A 6,227-nucleotide genomic window follows, 5' to 3' on the forward strand; every position below is an offset into this window, starting at 1 on the left:
TATTCAATGCAACACCTATCAAATAACACCAGCATTCTTCACAGAGATAGAAGAATCCTAAAATCTGTATGGAACCAGAAAAGACCTCGAATAGCCAAAGCAATCTTAAAAAAGTAAACCAAAGCTGGAGGCATCACAATCCCGGACTTCAAGCTGTATTACAAAGCTGTAATCATCAAGACAGCATGGTACTAGCACAAAAACAGGCAGATCAATGGGACAGAATAGAGAACCCAGAAATGGACCTGCAAACATATGGCCAACTAATCTTTGACAAAGCAGGAAAGAATATCCAATGGAATAAAGACAGTCTCTTCAGCAAGTGGTGCTGGGAAAACTGGACAGCGACATACAGAAACATGAACCTGAACCATTTTCTTATACCATACACAAAAATAAACTCAAAATGGATGAAAGACCTCAATGTAAGACAGGAAGCCATCAAAATCCAGAGAAGAAAGCTGGCAAAAACCTCTTTGACCTCAGCCACAGCAACTTTTTACTCAACACGTCTCTGGAGGCAAGGGAAACAAAAGCAAAAATAAACTTTTGGGTCCTCATCAAAATAAAAAAGCTTCTGCACAGTGAAGGAAACAATCAGCAAAACTAAAAGGCAACTGACAGAATGGGAGAAGATAGTTGCAAATGACACATCAGATAAAGGGTTAGTATCCAATATTTATAAAGAACTTATCAAACTCAACACCCAAAAAACAAATAATCCAGTGAAGAAATGGGCAAAAGACATGAATAGACGCTTCTCCAAAGAAGATATACAGATAGCCAACCGACACTTGAAAAAATGCTCAACATCACTCATCATCAGGGAAATACAAATCAAAACTACAATGAGATACCACCTCACACCTGTCAGGATGGCTACCATTAACAACTCAGGCAACAACAGATGTTGGTGAGGATTTCTTTTGCACTGCTGGCGGGAATGCAAGCTGGTTCAGCCCCTCTGGAAAACAGTATGGAGGTTCCTCAAAAAATTTAAAAATAGAACTACCCTATGACCCAGCAATTGCACTACTAGGTATTTATCAAAGGGATACAGGTATGCTGTTTCAAACGGGCACATGCACTCCAATGTTTATAGCAGCACTATCAACAATAGCCAAAGTATGGAAAGAGCCCAAATGTCCATCGATGGATGAATGGATAAAGAAGAAGTTGTATAGATATACAATGGAGTATTACTTGGCAATCAAAAAGAATGAAATCTTGCCATTTGCAACTACGTGGATGGAACTGGAGAGTATTATGCTATGTGAAATTAGTCAGAGAAAGACAAATATTATATGTCTTCATTCACATGAGGACTTTAAGATACAAAACAAATGAATATAAGGGAAGGGAAGCAAAAATAATATAAAAATAGGGAGAGGGACAAAACATAAGAGTCTCTTAAATATAGGGAAGAAACAGAGGGTTGCTGGAGGGATGGTTGGAGGGGGCATGGGCTAAATGGATAAGGGGCTTAAGGAAATTATTCCCGAAATCATTGTGCACCATGTGCTAAGTTGGATGTAACTTATAAAAAATAAACAAATTATAGAAAACAATGGAAGAACTCAACTGCAACACTCATTTTCTCTAAAGATTAAAATAAACATTATAAATATAAAACTTAAAAATGGCTACTAACAAATTAACATGATTCTAGAAACTAGAAAAACTGCCAACAGTATTGGCAGTCACAATTATTGAAGCCTACAAACCCAGGGGAACACAGCATAGGCAAACAGAGGCCAGGAAATTCTTTTTTTTTTTTTTTTTTTTTTTAAATTTTTTTTTTTTCAACATTTATTTATTTTTGGGACAGAGAGAGACAGAGCATGAACGGGGGAGGGGCAGAGAGAGAGGGAGACACAGAATTGGAAACAGGCTCCAGGCTCTGAGCCATCAGCCCAGAGCCCGACGCGGGGCTCGAACTCACAGAGCGCGAGATCGTGACCTGGCTGAAGTCGGACGCTTAACCGACTGCGCCACCCAGGCGCCCCAGGAAATTCTTAATATTAGCTTCAAATATAAAGAATAAAAATCTGAAGTTTGTCATCTTACATTTATTAAGAATGTTTAGTTCCAGAAAAGCCTGGCTACATAAGTAAATACCTGTTCCCATTGGTATTTCTAGTACTTCTCTGAGGACAGCAGATGTATGTCTTACCCAGTAGCAGGCTCAATCCTATGTCTTGCTTAAACTAATAAAATATGAATGAATGCAGTGTGCCAATTCCAGTTTTATGTAGCATTGTGTGAGTTTGCTCATTCAATTTGAAGTGTGAATTTCAAAGTACATAATGAATAGAAGAAACATCGTGTAGCAGAAGGGTAATAAACACCCAATTATGTGACAGGTATTCTTGTCTAAGATAGTTATTCTTTGTTTTATTTAATAATCATTTGTTGAGACCTACAGTGTGCCAATACGGCAGGCACTGAGGACATAGCGTGTGGGCATTAAGCATCATGACAGAAACCAAAGCATACCCTGGGTTTTCTAACAAGACTTGCATACCGCTTCACTCAAGCTTTTTCCTTTACCTGTCATGCTTTCAGGCTATAGAAATGTGGTTAAAACAGAAAATTACTTGGCATTCAATAGTAACAAAGTAGGAAAAACAAGCAACGTGGTTATGGTGAGAACATTGTCAAAACATGTCAAGGAGCAAAGAAAATATCTGGACAAAGTTACCCAAGTGGGAAAAAAGTGACAAGATACGGAACAGTAGCAGTGCCAACCAATATATGCACATGAAACAAAGGATATTATCATGTACAATGCATATTAGTTTATGCTGACACAGAAGACAAATTTTCCATAAATGATATGAACACTGTAAATAGTGTAATAATATATCCAATAAAACACTACCTCTACAACAGAATTTACACAGGGAAAAAGATGGGATTTAAATGTAACTTGCAGGTTAAAAAAAAGTCAAAGACAAAAATAACATTTGAAAAAATAAAATTAATTAAAAATATCAAGAAACAGAAGGGACAAGGCAACTAGCATAATCACATAGACTCTTTATGTCCTTTATATTATAAAGAAACATTACAGAAATTCAAGTTTGAGGAAAAAATTGTTGTAGCTACCAAATAGGGGAAAATTCTTGCATAAAGGGGAACAATTCAACATAGCCTGAAACTTCTAACACCAGACACTGCACTGATGGAAACCTTGGGTGCAACCTAGGAATACTGTACTCTTTAAAGAATGAAGAATATGCAAACCTTAAGTCTGCATCTTATCAGGTATTTTCAAAAATATGTTGACATTATTTGTGTCTAATAGTTAGACTGTATTATATGAAATACCAGGCCCTTTTCAAGTGAAATATTTCTTTTTTTTTCAAGTTGAAATATTTCCAACCATACTTAGCTGATACTTAAATAATACTACCTTAACCAGTTAATGAAAGCGTGGTTGTATAATATCAATTGATTGACAGGGTAATGTTCCTGCAAAAGGCTGTCTTGCCCTAGGTAGTTTTCAGTCCATAAAATTATGTAGTCTATTTGTTATAGGTCACAATTATTTTTATTTATGGAAAAAAATCAACTCAAGTTTTGTAAGTCTTGATGTATAAAAAATTATAGAAAATGAATATATGCATCATCAGGGAGAGGACTACTGACACAGATCAAACCAAGAAACCAACCATTTTGTTAAATTTTTTCTCTTCCTTTTCTTCTTTTCTATTCCTCTCTTAAACATACACACACAAAACTTACAACTTCAATGGTCCCTCTTACTCTGCCACATACATGCACATCCACCCACTCATTTCAAGTTTTAACATTTTCTTGTAGTTCAGAAACAGAATGATTGAATCTTGTAGATTAAAACAGTATTCAAGAACCCCTAATATAACATCTTCTACCACTCCACTAAAATATCTATTTAAAAAAGTGAGGAAAACCCACAAATGTAAATACCAAAATCAACAGCAGCATACAATTCCAGAATCTTGTTATATGAGTCCATATCCGAACCCTAGCAATTTCATCATGAAGAATTTACCTAGCTTCCCTTCATTACATAGGATGTTTCTTTTGTTTCTTTTGTTACTTCTCTGTCTCCCTCTCTCTGCCCACGTCTTTTCCTCTCACCCTTTCTCTTTCTCTCACTCTCATTAAACAGCAGCTGCCTGGAAAATGATAGAAGATGCTTTAAATTTTTCTTATGGCCTATCTACCACATCAAAGAATCAGTCTTTGATGACATGAAAACTGAGCAGCTAAATATATTTTGGCTGTTTGCTGATTCTTTTCCTAGACAAAGTATTGACCTTTCAGTTACCTACCATTTTTCACGTGCATTCAAAGGTAGTGATTCTCAGGAGAGAAAAGAAATCACAGAGGATAAAAGGAGAGTGTGTGTGTGTTTGAGGGGGTGGTGGTGCTAACGATGGCATTTTAAATTCTCAGCTATACAGTCCCCACAAATAAAGCTCTAGAAAAGAGGAGTTGACAGAAAAAAACAGTTCATGCTTGTTTTGAAAAATCTTTCTCATGTCAAGAGTTACAGATGATCAGATAGTAGGGTCACAAGAGGGTGCTGCCTCATTCAAGGAGAGATGTACAAGGTGAGATTTTTGAGGGAAATTATGGATTGTACTTGGAGCTCTCGATGATAAATTGTCCTTTAAAATGAAACCAAAAACGGAAATGTACAAGTGGGTAGAAAGCAAAGTGCAATAATGACTACTCATGTAGTAATAATTATTATAACTATTATAATAACAGCAACCACTAAAGTTACTAAATATTCCTCAATTCTAAAGCATTGTTTTAAGTACTTCGAACATATTATTTAATTCTCAAGATAATCAAGAAGCACTGACTGTTACTAACCTCATTTTATAGATCAGGAAACAGACACACAGCGTTCAACCAATTCACTAGAGTCACACCACTGGTAAACAAGCAGAGACCTTGAACTACAGGAAAATTCTAGATTACTGATAGAAGATACGATTTTAACAACAACAAAATACCCACTGTATAAAATTTAAATACAATATTTATTAGGAATAATAAATACTATATAGCCATGTATTGTTTGGATATGAACTATATTCCAACCTTGAACACTGCAGAAATTTGTTTCATTCTTTCATTCTTTTTCAAATTCTGTATTCTTTTTCTTAATATTTTATTTTAACTGTTCTAAGAAATTGTCTAATTCTTTGCAATCCCAGGTCTTAATTTTTTTCATCTTTAAATACAGAACTGTTAATGAGCCTTTTTTCCCTTGAGAGCTCTCTAACCGGAAACCCAAGAATACCATAACCTTTTTGAAAGTGTTTCTAATTGATTAGCAATTACAAGTAATTCAATTAAATGAGCTCATTTTTATTTTTAATGAAGTTGTTACTGTAATAATTATTTTATGAGCACTGTACTTCAAGAATCTAAACATACTTCTTCTATTTGCCCTTGTGAAATTTAAAACAATGCCTCTTTCAATCCTTAATCTTTCCCTCAATAAATAATCCTTTTGGTAACCACAACATTCAGACAGTCATGATATTTTCAGATAAAAACAACTGTTACATGGCTTTATTAAATTATATAAAAATAGAATATTTAAACAGGGGTGTGGAGAATCACATGGCTGCTATTTTTTTTCCAGTATTGAAAGATTGTCTGTAATGGTAACTCTTGCCATAGACAGAAGATCTGCAGAGCAATTGAAGTGTTAATTGTATACTTGTTTCCTATATTAAATGTAATTAAGGACTAAAGGAAGAAAGAAAACATGCCTTTAGTAGTAGTAGTAGTAGTAATAATAATAATAATAATAATAATAGGAAGCAAGGGAAAAAGACTAGAAAATTTTAAAAATGAGAATACTTCCAAGTTGCAAATGTATGGTTAATAATTTAATTTACATGTTTTCTCTGAGAGGGGGTGATTTCTAATAAAGGGGAAGGAATGAAACACATCTGAGAGTTAGAACAGAGCTTAGAGAAATTAGGTTATGTGTAATCTTTTCTACATGTATCTGTATCTCTAAAATATAATCACATGGAACACAAATACACTCAGCAATGCATTCTAGTACATAGAGGCTCAGTATGAAGAGAATCCAGAAGACACTGTATGAACTAAGAGAAGCTAAAGAAATGAATGATATGCTTATCCCAGACCAAAGATATGTTGTATAAGAGGTGTAGGCATTTCCAGGGGCTGTAAGATGAACTGGTGAT

This window comes from Puma concolor, chromosome A2, assembly GCF_028749965.1.
Source record: "Puma concolor isolate L17-30 chromosome A2, mPumCon1.1.hap2, whole genome shotgun sequence".
Classification (NCBI taxonomy): domain Eukaryota; kingdom Metazoa; phylum Chordata; class Mammalia; order Carnivora; family Felidae; genus Puma; species Puma concolor.